The 16,999-nt window shown below is 40.3% G+C and overlaps 1 long non-coding RNA gene across 1 annotated transcript; it reads left to right on the top strand.

Moving 5' to 3' along the window:
• The first annotated feature begins 1,674 nt into the window (after positions 1-1,674).
• LOC140482135 (uncharacterized) lies at positions 1,675-13,302 on the top strand. The gene is made up of 3 exons (XR_011961665.1): positions 1,675-1,779; positions 2,401-2,518; positions 13,102-13,302. It is a non-coding gene; the product is annotated as an uncharacterized lncRNA (long non-coding RNA).
• Positions 13,303-16,999: the final 3,697 nt, after the last annotated feature.

Here is a 16,999-nt window from a genome sequence, read left to right on the forward strand (position 1 = left end):
AATGAAGTGTCACACCCCTCAGTTTGTGCCCCCAGTCTGTTCAGACGGGGTCTGTGTTACTTTACAGATGGCACAAACAAAATGGAATAAACTGAGAAAACAAATAGAAAACCACTGGAAATACTCGGCAAGTCAGATAGTATCTGTGAGGAAAGTCCAATGGTTAATCTTTCAGAGTGTATAAAGGCTGAAATAACTCCTGAGAGGCGAGTATTCTGTTACCAAGTCACTCTTTATTTCCATGTGGATAGTCTTTGACACTGATCTAACTCCCTCAGAGCAGACAGAATGTCTGGCACTCCTTATCTATCAGCCGGGGATCCTGGATTGGGGCTGTTAATGTGGTCCAATCAGAGAACTCATTCTGTGAAGTCCATCTGGCTGACCTCATTATAATCACTACTTCACTCCTCTCTAAGTTCAGGGATAAAAAGATCTCACTGGATTTTATAATAGGCATGTGAAGCATTTTTCTAGTATGTTCCCAAGATGATGAAAAAACCTTGAATGTAAATCATTGCTATTCGCTTTGCATTAGTAGTTGTTAATTAGATATTAAGAGATTTGGAAACATTGCAATGCACATTATATTCTGGATTAGTGGTGCTGGAAAAGCACAGCAGTTCAGGCAGCATCCGAGGAGCAGTAAAATCGACGTTTCGGGCAAAAGCCCTTCATCAGGAATATAGGGTGGTGAGATAAATGAGACTTTTTACCCAATGCACATTATAGCCAGTTTATGTTGATTGTGTTCATTTAGGTCTCCCTGTACATTTGTTTTGGTGATATGCAGGATTACAGAGAAAATAATTATACTCAAAGTATGTTTTTTTCATACTTGGGAACTACAGAAATGTCATAGAAATATTCAAGGCAACTGGTTTACAATGTTATTAACACAACAAATCCTCAGGGGCATTCAGCATTGTTCAAAATCAATAGTTTCAAATGCCTAACTTATCTCCTAGGAACAGAAATAGGCCACTTAGCCATGCAAACCTGTTCTGTCATTTAATTAGAGTATGGCTAATCCGAATGTCAACTCACAATTTGGTTTCATTATCCTTAATAATATCCTTATCTAACAAAACATATGAATTTAATTTTTGAATTTTTCAACTGACTGAACCTCAATAGTGTTTTCTGATTTCTTGCCTGACCAAATTAACTCTTTTAATATCTTAAAGTCCATTCAAGAAGCAACTTAGGTGCAGTTATCTTGGCCCTGGTTCTCTGATTCCTGCCTCGAGCTCTGCCATTACTGTTTCCTTACATACATTAAACCTGATGACTATGTAAATTGGGTTTATTTCTGAAATTACCTGAGAACTATTCTCTGAAGTTGCAAACATTTGGTTGTGGATCTTAGAAATAAATGTCCCAGCCTGGAGTTTGCTTCCAGTTGCATTTTTATATTATGCAGCTCGACTGAAATCAGTACAAAAAAATCACAGAAAAGAAGTTATATTCAATGCAAAAGAAGTTTCTGCAGCCTTTTGACATCATCCTGATTTGGAACTATTTTGCCATTCTTTCACTATATGATTGGGTCAAAATCCTGGAACTCTCTAAGTCTTTCTGCACCTACGTCCCAAGTGTAGAAGTTCAAGGGGGCAGGTTTTTGTCTAAAGGCTTAAGGAGCCTGGAGCGACATTCTGATGATGAAAGGAAGGAGGAAGCACATGAAGGTCTAAGCAGAAACCTGAAGTCTAAGCATGTAAATGCTAGAAACACAAGCAGAGAAGCATGTGAAGGAGACTGACGAGCATAGAGTTTGTGGTACGTTTAAGGAAGAGTCTCACAAAAATTTAACAGTAAGATTGGAGCCTGGTATATCCCTGATTATCACATTATAGTGTTTAGTCTCAATAAGTTATAAACAGTGCTATGAAGTATCCCAAGCCTGAACACTTGCCTTCTCCTTGATTAATTTCTCTTGTACCCAAATGTCTGTCTATGGACAAAAAAAAGCCACAAAAAAGACAGCTCCTTCCTTACTGGCAATTAAGGTTAGGCATTAAATGCTGGTGGAGCTGACGACAATCACTTTCCATTAACAAATTGATGTCATTTTGTGCTATTGTCAAAAAATCAGTCAAGTTGGTTTCTGGTCCTGCTTACAAATCTGACACATCGAAGCAAATTAATTGCCATGGCAAGATCTTGCTAACTGTGCTTGTTTGTGACTTACGCTTTGTGGAGGCTTTTAAAAATAAAGCTTTTTTTAAAACAGGTAAACAGGCACTTTTAAGCATGCATTAAAAGCTGCAAACGTTTTTTTTTCTAATTCTGTAAGAAACTGACTATAGTACACCAATATAGCTATCAATTCGTTCTGTATAGCTGTTTAATTTCAGTTTTCAAAATTGCGAAACATGCTCAATTTTGTGTTAAATCCAGATTGGGTTGGTTCATGGTGGATTTTACAGCCAGTGATATGTAAATGAATTGGAGTTAAAACGCACGACGAAAGACAAAGCTCAAAGCTAGTGCTTTTATGGTCACAAATTGCATCAAGGTAACTGACAGAAACTCAACCCTAATTTCTGACCTTCTGGCAGAGTATTTTTCTCCCAGCTATTTAATGATGCCCCTTTTTAACTACATGGTTTGCTCGTCTTCTTTAAAGGCTTTCCTATCTGCGAACGTTGTGACGTATTAATCCCAAAAGAACCGTCTATCCTCTGGGGATGTCCAATGGGCTAACCGGCAGAGTGTGAAAGGAAACAGGAAAGTAGGCTTGCTCCCACGGTAAAGATAAGCCGAATTATGTCCACCAAAATCTGCTCATTACAAGCAGCATCTTTTTTAAGGGCACGACTTAACTCAGACCTCAGTTAGTGGGGCCAACTTTAACCAATACCTCTCTCTTAGGACCCGCTATCCCCGACTTTTGCTGAACAGTTGCGTTTGTATGTAGGCAGTGCCAGAATAGGATCCGTTGTAATTGGTTGTATGGTTAAACAGGATGTCGACATTCATTGTTTATCTTCATATAAAGAATGCTCTTGTGCCGGCCATAGTTAACAGAAGAATTGCCACTAAGTCACTTTAGTTTTTAAATAATTGTGATGCCTAATGAATCGAATATAATGCGAGCACGGTCAATACTAATAATTTTGAAAGATTTATTTTGATGTCTCTGAATTCCATTTCTTGAACATAAGGGAATAATCATTGCTGGATGTTTTAAAATCTGACTGTGAAGTGAAACTGGATAGGGAGCACAGGACAGTCTTTGGCTTGAACTGTTGTGCTTGTTAGCTTTTTCCGGACGCGTTAGTTAAATAAATCCACACAACAATGTAATGATGCTACTGCTTAGTGCGTAGAAAATTGGACCGTTTCCGGATGGCGAAGTTGAGCGGCGGAGATGTGTAGCGGGAACTGGTAAAATATCTGGATTGTTAGAAATAAAAGCTCACGTTTCTTCAGTTCAGAGGTCAGAGGGGTTAAAGTCTAGAGAGCAGTGGATTATAAACAGAGCAGCTGTAATGGCCTTGTTGCCGACAGAATGTCTGGTGAGAGGTGTCAGTGATTGCTTTTAATGTGGGAGTGTGACTGAAGTTACTGACCTAAAAAGAGGATTTGTAATGCTGCGTAAATATATTGTTTGAAAGTGTAACTGCTTGATCTGTTTGCATTATGACTTTATGTTCCAAGAAGCAGTTTTAGTATCTCAGTGGTTTGATAAGCCTTAAGAACTATGTCAGCAATTTCCCCCGTGTGGACCTGGTGAATTTCCATGCATGTTTAGAGAAAACAATTTGAATTTGTGAAAATGGACAGAGAGTTATTGTGGACCGATAAATGACCTGGTGTCACGAGAACATCTCCAGAGTGCTGTTAACGCATGAACAGAGTGCACATTTTCAACAAATAGTTCTTGCATTTCTGAGTCTGCAGGGTATTCGCAAAATCCTAAGCTGTGTACGTGTAGGTAGTGAGCTGTTTGTCTGTTGTAATATTTTCAAGAAAATACGAGTTGTATTGAACAAAAACTTGAAATATTTTCTTTCAAGTTGTCAAATTTCATAAGCAATCCTGTTACTTCATTAGCTTTTCAATGAGAAGGTACTTAATATTATCTTTATATAAAGAAGCTTCAATCTTTTTATAACATTTCTTCATATTATAGGTAACAGTACTAGCCAAATTTCTGACTTCTGTGTCCTTTATTCAGTGCCATCTATAACTTATTATTGCAACTGAATGTTTAGGCAACCAAGTACAAATGCATCAAGTCCTAACACGTGATGTTTTGCAGCAAGCACACTGTACAGCAGTGAGGGAAAGACAAAGGCTTCTCCATGGTACTTGTAGTTTTGCAGTCCATTTTTATTAGATTTTTTTTACAGCAGTTGTATTTACAGTTTTATTTTGCTACTGTTCAGACTGACCACAAAGCAACAATTTTTCAATGGCCAATGAAAACCTAATTCATGCAGTTTTAACGCAATACAGTTTGAATTTCTGGGCTTCTGTACCACTACCATCATCATTGTGATACATCATTCAATCTGGTTTCCAACAGTTTACCTAGCGTGACTATTTTCAATTAGTTTCAGTGTAACCCAGCATATGGTGACACTGAAAACTGAATGATGCTTGTGTTGACCATTTACAGTTTATTTCATGTCCACATCCAATTTTATGAAAGTTTACATTGGCAGGTTTTAAGTTGAAAATGTACGTGTTGACATTCTCTCCCCTGAGTATTCTGTCTCATCATATGTAAAGCTTATTTTACTTTAAAGCAAATTTAATCCTACTTGCCCAGAGTCTGGAAATGGTACTCAAAAATGGTTTGATTCCTTACTTGCCCTGGAGATGTCTGACGCTAATCCTGGGAATTTTTCCCTGCTCAACTGAGAAAATGGCCAGAGCACCTGCTCACAGATGGTGAGGTCCATTTAAAAAAAATGCAGAACACATCCCAACAAGGACTTCAGGAAACAGCCAAATTTTTAACTCTGTGGTCTGAGTGGGATGTTTCCTGCCAGGCTAACCTAATTAAGACTGGGTTAGATAGAAAAACACTCCAGTAGTTTGTTGCGCCTGAATGAACAGTGGTACCCAGCCAGGTAGTGTTAGGCTGCTTCTAACATGACCAACATTTCTTTAATAAAGAGATGTCTGGCTCCCCCCAGCCAATCTGACTATTTTCCTGATCTTTGAAGTTGTTGTCTGGGATGTAGATTTTTCTACTTCTTCCCATTGACATCCCACCTGGACCTGTCAGCTAGCTGGATAGAAATGAGGCCCAGAAGGCCCCTGCCTTTCAGAAAGATCTGGGTTGCCCTTGAAACAGTTAGCATGCAGGTACAGCAAATAACTCGTAAATAAATAAATAGAATGTTGGTCTCACAAGGGGTTGGGGAACAGGGAAATTTTGCTATAACTGTACGGGGCATTGGTGAGAACACATTTCGAATAATATGTACAGTTTGGTCCTTTCTAAGGAAGGATATACTAAGGAAGGATATTCTAAGGAAGTAGTTCATAAAATGTTCAGTAGGCTAACTCCTGGGCTGAGGAGATTGAGGTCTTCAGTAAGATTGAGCAAGAGAGGCTATACTCGTTAGTGTTTAGAAGAATGAGATGAGATTTGATCAAAATGTACAGGAAAAGAGGCGATTGGCAAGGTAGATGTTCAGAGTATGTTTCCTCTTTGCAGTGTTCTAGAATTGGGGCTTAGTTTAAAAATAGTGTCAAGATGAGAAGGAATTTTTTTTTAGGGAATGATTCTTACCCACAGAGAACAGTAGGGGCTGGGTCAAAGCTGAATTGTGCAGGTTTTTGATTGACAAGGGACTTAAGGGGACAGTCTGGCAGGATAGTGGAATTAAGGGGTTAATCACATCAGTCAAGATCTTATCAAATGGTACAGTAGCTTTGGGCTGAATGACCTACCCATTTCTATATTTGTATAACCTTTACACCACTGAAAATATCCTAGAGTTAAAATGGGACCATTGCTTTATTTGCAGACATTTCCCAAGTTGGAGGTATTCACGAGCAAGTTTGCTAATGGTTCTTAATATTACAAACTAATATTCTATATCCTGAGTGCAACAAAATTTACTGCAAGAAAAATTCCTATCCATTGAAAGGCAAATCTTGATTATGCTTTTGGAAAGCAGGCCAATGCGTAAAGAATTATGCAGTATTGGAATTCATGTATAGTTTGGGGGTCCTTGAGAAGCAATACAATAGCTTGCGAAACAACTGAGGAAGTTCATTTCAGTGATTGCTGAGGTGATGGGATTATCTTATGAGGAAAGTTCAGCCTGTGTACATTGAAGTTTAGAGGAGTGACTTGTCCAGGTGAATGCTGAGAGGATATTTGCCTGGACATGTGAGAGACTGGAACTGCGGGTCATAATTAAGATAAAGACAAGAATTTCTTTCTCTCAGAGGATCGCTAATTTTTGGAATTTTCTTCCACATGAAGCAGAGGGGGCAGTTTCATTGAGTGCTTAATGCAAAGTTAGATACATTCTTGATTAATAAGAATCACAGGGATTGGGGTAGATAGGATAGTAGTCTTGAGGCCTCAATCACATCAGCTAAAATCTTATCAAATAGTGGAACACGCTTTAATGGCCAAATCATCTACTCCTTCAAATTCATATCTTGTTTGCATGAACTTTGTGAAATTCTTTAGGACATATGGGGAAGTGAACTGTCCTGATCCCCATTTTGTCTTATATTTGTGAAAGATGTCGTGCCACTTTGAGACTGAGTTCTACTGCTAAAGGTGTGATTATAAAGGAAATCTTAAATATTGGCCAAGTGCTAATTTTATTGGTTCCTAAAGTTACAGATATGAAGCAACCAGCTGCAAACCAAATATGGATAATCTTGGATCTCCCGTGATGACTGCCAGGAAGATCAGAGCCTTTAGCTTCTAAGAATCCTCAGCATTTTATAGGTGACTTTCAGCCAATCAAACCACAAACTCTGCTCCAAGTGAAACTCATGATTTGGAGATGCTGGTGTTGGACTGGGGTGTACAAAGTTAAAAATCACACAACACCAGGTTATAATCCAACAGGTTTATTTGGAAGCACTAGCTTTGGGAGTGTTGCTCCTTCATCAGGTGGTTGTGAAGAAAGCTAGTGCTTCCAAATAAACCTGTCGGACTGTAACCTGGTGTTGTGTGATTTTTAACCAAGTGAAACTGGCAGTCGCAATGCACAGTCATCAAAGGAAAAGTTTTGATTATAACAAGAAGCCTCTGTGCTGTTGATTGCATTCAGCAATAAATACTGAAAATGTGTTGCTGAAAAAGCGCAGCAGGTCAGCAGCATCCAAGGAACAGGAGAATCGACGTTTCGGGCATAAGCCCTTCTTCAGGAATGAGGAAAGTGTGTCCAGCAGGCTAAGATAAAAGGTAGGGAGGAGGGACTTGGGGGAGGGGCGTTGGAAATGCGATAGGTGAAAGGAGGTCAAGGTGAGGGTGTTAGGCTGGAGTGGGGTGGGGGCGGAGAGGTCAGGAAGAAGATTGCAGGTTAGGAAGGCGGTGCTGAGTTCGAGGGATTTGACTGAGACAAGGTGGGGGGAGGGGAAATGAGGAAACTGGAGAAATCTGAGTTCATCCCTTGTGGTTGGAGGGTTCCTAGGCGGAAGATGAGACGCTCTTCCTCCAACCGTCGTGTTGCTATGGTCCTCTTCAGCAATAAATAGTTTGTTTTAACAACCCATGGTCGAGAAAACCTTCTTAAGCATTAAATACAGTGAAAATGTAGGCATGAGATGAAACCAGTGAGGGTCAATTATTAGGGGACACAGGTCCAAGGTGTGGGGGTGAAAGCTTAAAAGAGATGTGAGAGGCAAGTTTATCACACAAGGGGTGGAATGTACTATCAGAAGTGGTGGTAAAGCAGACACTATAGCAGTATTAAAAAAAAACACCTGGCTGAATATATGAATAGGAAGGGAATAGAGAGACATGGATTCTGCAAGCAAAGACAGTTTTAATATGGAAAGGCAAAATATGTTGGTGCAGGTTTGTTCATGTGGCGTATTGTTCTTTGATTAGGTAAATAGATAATCTATTTGATTTCTTCAATAGTTCTATATAAATATTAATATGATAACAGCTAGAAATATGTAGTTGGTTGGAGTTAGCAGCAAGGAGAAGAGTGACATCTTTGAGGATCAATGTTTCCTAAATTTAATCGCAATGACTTTGGCAGCACGTGAAGAATGAAGAGAAATGGTACTGTGTGCAAACACAGTCAGAGATTTCCAGATATCAGGGGGAAGATCACAGCCTTACATCAGCTCATATTCTCTCAATTTGTGCTACTGGTCCAATGCTCTTTCATTTTTCTTTCACAACCTCACAATGGAAAACCAAGATATAATTTTAACTGAGCGACTTGTCATATGTATTTGGTCTTTAGAGTCATAGAGATGTACAACATGGAAACCGGCCCTTCGGTCCAACACATACATACCGACCAGATATCCCAACCTAATCTAGTCCCACCTACCATCACCCGGCCCATATCCCTCCAAACCCTTCCTATTCATATACCATCCAGATGCCTCTTAAATGTTGCAATTGTACCGGCCTCCACCACTTCCTCTGGCAGCTCATTCCATACACGCACCACTCTGCGTGAAAAAGTTGTCCCTTAGGTCACTTGATAATTATCAGGATCAGTCCGAGCTGCAAAGAGTTTTCCAGTGTTGAATTTTATGAGCATGGGTCCTTCCTATTTGGAATGAAGTGCTGGGAAGAGTGGACTCCTTCACAATTCCCCAGATAATCACTTGCTGATGTTTCATTATTCCAGTGTTGTCACTGGCTGACCCTCAATTTGAGGACAGGATCTACTCAGTGTCACAGGTTTCAGTCGTGCACTTTCATGTAACTGAATAGGCCAATTTTTAATCTATTGGATCAGTGCTTGCCAAGAATTTTCCTTCAGTGACCCTACATTGAGACTTGAAAATTGTTGCATCCCTCAACAAGCACTGCTAGAATGGGAGCACAGCTGTTATTGCTTAGTCAGAGCACTACAGTAGTCATTGCTGCTTCAGAGCTCTCAACTTCAACATTTCAACTCACAACACCCCCTTGGGGCCGTGTACCTCACTTTGGGAAGCTCTAAAATAGATCTTTCGACACGTGGGGCATGGTTCAAGAAGTGGGACCCAGAGTACAGGATTTGGTTACTTGCATTGCCTTCTGTGCCATCACTTTGCAGGCTGAGGGTTGACCTTATAGAAGCTTATAAAATCCTGAGGGGCATGGAAGGAGTAAATAGAGAAGGTCTTTTCCCTGTGTTGGAGGAGTTCAGAACTAGAGGGCATAGGTTTAGGGTGGGAGGGGAAAGATTTAAAAGGACCTAAATGACAACTTTTTCATGCAGTGGGTGGTGCATGTATGGAATGAGCTGCCAGGGGAAGTGGTAGAGGATGGTAGAATTACAATATTTAAAAGGCTCCTGGATTTGTACACAAATAGGAAGGGTTTAGAGGGATATGGGCCAAGTGCTGGCAAATGGGACTAGATTAATTTAGGATATCTGGTCAGCAGGGATGAGTTGGACGGAAGCGTCTGTTTCAATTCTGTACATCTCTGACTCTATAATTAAAACAATTGGACTCAAAGCACAATGCATATCAATGAGGAGGTTGTATCCAATGAATGATCGATTGCAAATTCCACCCAGTCATTAGTGTCAGTTCTGCTACACTTCATAGAGTTTCAGAGTGTCTTTTAAGTGTGTTATTTGTCTGCCTTTGGAACACAGGCCATGTGAGAGATGATAAAATGGGACTCAATGGGAGAAATGCTTCTTGGTGATCCAGAAACAAGGTGGATTTTCTGAGTTTGTTAAAGTTCTTCCCATTAAATCCAGAAAATATGGCGGCGCCATTGCTAGTTTAATTTCTCTAGCGCTCATATGTATTGGGCTCACACATCCAGGTCTTACTGTAGTTCAGGAGTGGGGAGGAAGGCATGCCTTTGATAGCTGCCAGTCATTTTGACGGAGTGGGCACATCTCTGCTCCCAGCAGCACCATTGAAAGTGGTGGCAAATTTTGGGACTCCACCCTGTCCGCAAAGAGTCAGGACTGAATGACGATAAGCTGGGGATCAGGTGGGGTTTTGGTGGTGCTAGGTAAGGAGATCGTAAGAGGTGCAGGACAAAATGGGATGTGGGTCAGGATGCACAGGTCAAGTGGGGGCTGCACAGACTGACTTTGGTGGTGGTAAGGCAGGGGAGGCTCCAATTTGAAAAGAGGGCCACTAAATGGGGCATTCCCCCCTTTTCCTGCCCAAGCACCAAATAGCTTTGCTTGTGGCACTCCCCTCCACCAGCCTAAAGATTGTGGCTGGACCGGAAGTGGGATTTCAGTGACAATTAATTGGATACTCGAGGGTCTCAACTGGTGCAAGGATTTGGGGGGATGTGATGTGCCCCTGGGTCCTTGCCTGCTGCCCATTAAATCACAGTCAAGTGGGGGCAGGTGGGTGGGCAGTACGATTGGCACCCACAGAATGTTATGGGCTCCCCCTTCCTCGCCACCTGCAAAAACATATAATTCTACCTATCAATTCTGAGTCTTTCCAGGAATGGTCGTGTAGTTGGGGGAGGGTGGTGAATTGGATGGAGTGGGTTCCATGTGGGCGGGGAAAATGGGGGGGGGGGTGGTGAACAGTAGGTGGAGAGGGTGGATGGAGAAGGTCACAGGGTAGATGTGGAAGACAGGGAGTGAAGAGTGTAATGGGGAATGGTGGCGGTCTGGATGTGAAGTGACTTTGGTAGTTGAGGAAGGTGGTGGGTGGCAAGGGTCAATGGGTATCGGGGAACTTGGCAGACTGGGTGGTGAGGAGGGTTATGTGTTAGAAGGGAAGCGTCAAGAGGAGGGTGGTGGGGTGGGCATTGGGAAGTGTGGTAGGGTTCATGTGGAGGACTTTAGGGAGTGTGTATGGAGAGGATTCTGGGGTGCAGTTTTTTCAAATGAAGACAGAAGGTCTCCTGGGTCTTCTTGGCCTTCTGCATCTTTGTTTCTGTCATTTAACTGCAGGAGAACGTGGTGAAGCTGAAATAGTGTCTATGCCAAGGAGACCCTGGACAAACCAAAGTCCAAACTCGTCTAATCTCAAGAGTAGCCAGTAGTTTGAGGAGAAGCAGCTTGAAATGTATCTCCAGCCTTTCAGGCTGTTGCATGCTGCAGTTGCCTACTCATTTGTCAGTGCTAGGAAATATCAATGTACCTGGATCAGGGCAGCCTCAGCTATTAAAGCATTTTGAGTCATTCCTTTGTAAAAATACTTCTTCCACACTTCCTCTGTCATAATTCTTCTTTATATTAACCCCAACCATAGATCATTATCCTGTTTGTGTGATTAGATGTTGGTTCCAGTCTGAAAATAGTTAGAAATAAAAGAAATGCGTTTTTTCCTTCTATGGAGAGAGTGCTTTGATCACTGATCACCAAATGCACCTTGAGGCCTGGGAGATATCTAATGTGGATACCCACCTGGTAAACTACATTACTGTGTTGAGGCACCAGCTCACTGAGCCTTCTGACGATCTCATTTATTTATGAGCTGAACCCTGACTGGGAGCCTTGCACTTTCTGACCTATCATAAAATCATGTCAGCTATTTCTAACATCACATAAAACGAGGTCAATTTACAGCTTCTCAAATAATTAAGGTAACAAAATAGCAGCCTTACAATTGAGGAAGAGATATTGCCTTTAATTAAACAGTAAAAGCCTGTTTCATTATTTCTCATATTTTGATATTGTAGTACCAGCAGTCAATCATATTACAAAATCCAATACATGACAATGGTCCTGGGACATAATTTAATCTTGTAGTTTATCTGGGAATATTTGAACCACTAGACAATACTTGGCACATAAACTCTTTATTCAGATCAATGGGAATTCTAGTAAAATCAAATCTGTATAATAAAGAATTGAATTATTGTTAGCGAAATTGCAACCATCTATATTTGCATGAAGTTATGATCATACTTGCCAGATACTGACTTTTTTTCCTGTCACACCGCCTGTATCAACTAAAGGGAAGAAATGATTTTCTATACAGGACATGAACCAGCATTCCATTATTGAACTGCACTAATTTTCCCCTGTAACTATCTTCTAAATTGGTTCCTGAGGGCTTTAAATATCCAGTGTACTTGTGGCTTCCAATTGTAAATTGCTGGTTAGAAAGCAGCAAGTTTCTTAAATGGGGCTGGCTCTGTGGCGATCAATACTTAATTCTAAGCAGTGCAATAGGCAACAGTTTCCATAGTAACATTGATGTCATGGAGGTTGAACAGTGGCCATTACAACAAATCATTTCCTTTGAGCAATTGTAATTGACTATTTGTACGGTTTGCTGTCACCTGAGACTATTTACATCAGACTTTAAACTGAGCAGCATTAGTTATTCCAGGTCTCTGAGGGTTGCTTCTTCTTTCGGTGACCTTACAAACATTTCAGAGGGTATCGCTATAGCAACAAGGGCTATATCAGAAAAAGCAATGTGAAAAGGACAGCCAACTGTAGTGGGCCACCTTTAGGTGAAAAGCGAGCTTACACATTTATTGCCTGACTATATACACGAATATTGTACAAGCAAGACACCCCTCCCCATTGGGTGTAGAGATAAAGTGTAAGCTTTGGTCATGAGCATGAAAATAGCCTTGGTGATTTACTGGTAGATTGTAACATTTATCTTGCATGTTGCATTTAATTGCGTTTTAAATTCTCAGTGCAAAAATCCACCATGTGAAGAAATATTAATTTCCACAATAGCACCAGAGTAAAGCGGGTAACAATCAATAGTATATTTATTTTAATGCATGTAAATTACAATTTTATTATACAGTTCACTTTATTACAAAGCCATCTGCATTTCAATGTTCATTCTCACGCTTTGTGTTGCTCCTTCAATAAACTTGTAGATATATTTTTATATATGTGTGTGTGTGTGTGTGTGTGTGTGTGTGCTCAGATTCAGTCACTGAATGAATTGTCTTTCCAGAATCAAATATGTAATGTTTTAGTGAATAGATCTAATTGACTTGAATTCAATTCACTTCTGCTATGTTGACAGGACAGGAGAGCTTGGACTGTACAGCATGACGGAGTGAATATATAGCATCAGACAGCAGAGTGATGATGTCATAGAGAAAACCTCATCTAGCTGGGTTGGGACTTCTCAAATGGCAGCACCTAAATCAGATCACTGGTGCTAGAGGTGAATTTATGCAAGATTAACTCCAGGGTGAAAAATATATTATGAATTGGGAGCCTTGTTACAGTGACAATGCACATATCTCACAAACATTTGCGTTGAGTGTTAAATAAGAGTAAATTTAGTCAGTGCTCTGGATTGTTAGAATGGAACCTTATGTATGGTAACATGTAATTGATGCTATCATATTAGCCACTGCTGTTCACATTGTTGAAGCCCACAAATGCACAATTTCAAGCAGGGGTCACTGGAAGGTAAATAAAATCCTGATTGACTTTTCCCCTCACTAAATCAGAATTGTGATTGCAATGGTTACACTATTATGGTCCTGTTAGGAGATAAGCTAACTCAACACAGGCTATGAACTATGTGGGACTTTGCTGATCTGATTTGTATAACAGCAGTAAATAAGATGGTGTGTTTGGTCACTGAGGTACTAGTAGAGGACTTAAGCATTTCAAGCTGACAGTATATAAAGTATAAATTCTGTGGAGAATATTTTTTCATCTCAGATAACAACAGCTTGAATTTATATCATGCTTTTAATATGATAAAATGTCCCACAACATTTCATGAGAGTGTTTATCAATCTAAGACCAAACCACATAAGGAGATTTTCAGATAGATGACCAAAGATTTGGGAAACGTCTTGGGCTTTCAGAAGTTTCTTAAAGGTGAAGAAAGAGGTAAAAGTCAGAAGTGAGGAAGAATGTTCCAGAGTTTAAGGGATAGGCAGCTGAGGGCAAGACTGTTAATGATGGACAATTAAAATTGGGGAAGCACATGAGGCAAGGAATGGAGGAGTGCTGAAGTTTATAGGTTTGTAGAAGAAGCTGTGTTTTTGTAGTGTAGTGGGTATCATGTTCGCCTTGCATGGGAAAAGTTACCTGGTTCGAAACCAGGCAGAAACAGCGCTGCTGCCTTATTCCTTGAAAGCGGAATCCCAGGTAGACAGGATAGTGAAGGTGTTTGGTATGCTTGCCTTTACTCGTCAGTGCATTGAGTATAGGAGTTGGAAGGTCATGTTGCAGCTGTACAGGACATTGGTTAGGCTACTTTTGGAATACTGCATTCAATTCTGGTCTCCCTGCTGTAGAAGGATGTTGCGAAACTTGAAAGGACTCAGAAAAGATTTGCAAGCATGTTGCCAGGGTTGGAGGTTTTGAGCTGTAGAGAGAGGCTGAATAGACTGGGACTGTTTTCCTTGGAGCTTCGAAGGGTGATGGGTGACCACATGGAAGTTTATAAAATCATGAGGGGCATGGATAGGGTGAATAACACTATCTTTTCCCCATGGTAGGGGAGTCAAAAACTAGAGGGCAAAGGTTTAAGGTGACAGGGGAAAAAATTTAAATGTTTCTAAGGGGTAACTTTTTCACACAGAGAGTGATGCATGGAGCAAGCTGCCAGAAGATGTGGTGGAGGCTGGTACAATTACAACACTTAAAAGGCATCTGGATCAGTTTATGAGTAGGAAGGCTTTAGTGAGATTTGGGTCAAATGCTGACAAATGGGACTAGATTAATTTAGGATATCTGGTCAGCATGGACAAGTTGGACCGAAGTGTCTGTTTCCATGCTATACATCTCTATGACTCTAAGTACAGAACTAGGGAGTGGGAAGGCTGTGGAGAAATTTAAAAACGATGGTAAAAGTTTTAAAATTTAGCTGTTGCTGTACCCGAAATCACGCAGGTCAGTCAACACAGCTGTGACAACAAATGGGACTGAGTTATAATATGAGAAGCAAAGGTTTGGATACACACAAGCACACAATCATGAAAATGTCAGTCACCAATGGAGATAGCATTGGAATAGTGTATGGAATGGGCTGAAGGGTTAACATTGTTGATGATATTTGACAGCTACACGCCCTCTAATGAGTCCTGTGAACATTCCTGTACATACCGCATACGCCACAATCAAAGTAGCTTTTCTGTACTGTTTCCTGTGCTGGCTCTTTGTTACACTGTATAAGAGCAAGAGTTTCATTCCAAGTTGTTGGACTTCACCTCAGACCAGGGTCGCAAATGGTGCCAGGAACAAACCTAAGCCTCTGGATCAACCCTCAATTGAGGGGTCCCTGACGTGCAGGAGGGCATGAGGCTCTTTGATTTCTTTTCCCTCCTTTTCCATCTCGTTCTTTTACTTAATAAATGTTCATATTTAAGCAATTACTATTGTTGAGTCTTAACTATATTTAACCGAATCTGAAAAGAACCGCTTGGATACACCGTGTGATCCAAGACATTTTTGGTGACGAGGAAGGGATTCGGGAAAATCTGTAAGAGAAGGGGCAAGCTCTGGAGACCTTCTGTATTCCAGGGGGGCAATGCAGCACACTCTGGATTTAGCACAATTAGGACCCCCGAAAGAATGGGGAATGGTTATAACTGGAAAAAGAGAGAATTGGAGACCAGGTTTCAGTGCTGTGCTGGTTTACAGAACTTTGTAGAAGTGTTAAATCTTTGTGGTCTGGTTTGAATGCACCTTTGTTTGGTTGCTAAATGTAATTTTGTACAATTTGTGTGTTTTTGCTCCCTGGAGCTTGAGATCTGGGGATGCTTTGAAGTTAGTTTACGGTGATTTTAAAGTGTGGTTAATGTAATATCCTTTTAAGAAACAGTCAGTGGTTGTGTACAGCAAAAATCTGTAAAATGTTGATTCACAAATTTGGTTCATAAAGCTTGGTAAGAATTTACTTGGCTCCATGTTGTGTTTGGACTTGGGTAAATCTTAATTAGAAAATTACCATATTTGGAATGCCATTTTCTGGCCAGATTAAACTTCCAAATATTGTTTTAACGTAAGTGAACCTTTAATTCTGGATGATAAGATTGACTCTGTTGATATCCAAGTGATAGGGACATTGGAAAGTTGAAAATGCAACTCCTTGTGTGCAAGGAATTTAGGAAAGACAAATTTAACAGAGGGGGGGCTTTTCCTTCCTTTGAGGAGGAGAGATGGGTGCAGCGTTACATGCAAGAGTTTATGTACCAACGCCCTTTTTTGAATCGTACCAGATTAATACTAATTAACTCATTCTGCTTGACATGGAAGGGATGGAGCTTGTTTAATTTTTTTTCAGAAATTGGAGACACTGAAGGCTGAACCCGTTTGTAGACATTCAATGTCACAACAGTGATGGATGAGGGACCCTCAACCCATCAAGCCATTCATCAATAACACATTTCAGTGTTGGGGAAATACTGTGGAAATATTAATTATAATGAGTGTCAGGAATCTCGAAACTACTGAGCCTGGGTGCACATAAGCACGTCATGACAAAAACTATATTAAGACACACATGCCCTGGTATCCTAAAGCTTTTAAATGTAAAAGTCACCTGAAAATTTAAAGGGACTCTGGGAAATGATAAAGTGCATGCACACAGTCTCAGTGGTTTCAATGTATACAAAAATGATTAGTGACTTTGAGGGAGTAAACAAAACATTGAATTTGGACAAATTTACATAGAGATATATCAAATATCTAGAGTTAATTATTAAGTAACTTTAAAAATGTGTGGGTCATCTTAGAGAAAGAACAAAGTTGTGCCTGAATCAAATAGAAATGATTGACATCTGTTTTAAAATATTGTAAGATGATGTTCCATGGACTGCAAATTTCTACAGATCTCTGGAATTAGATATGGTAGTAATCGTTAAGTTTAAAAAATGAATGAGATGAAGTAATTAAGGTGTGGAGATTAGTGGCAGAAGACAAAAAAAAGGGTTGAAAAGGCAATTAAGGTTAAA

This window comes from Chiloscyllium punctatum, chromosome 10 (genome assembly GCF_047496795.1).
Source record: "Chiloscyllium punctatum isolate Juve2018m chromosome 10, sChiPun1.3, whole genome shotgun sequence".
Classification (NCBI taxonomy): domain Eukaryota; kingdom Metazoa; phylum Chordata; class Chondrichthyes; order Orectolobiformes; family Hemiscylliidae; genus Chiloscyllium; species Chiloscyllium punctatum.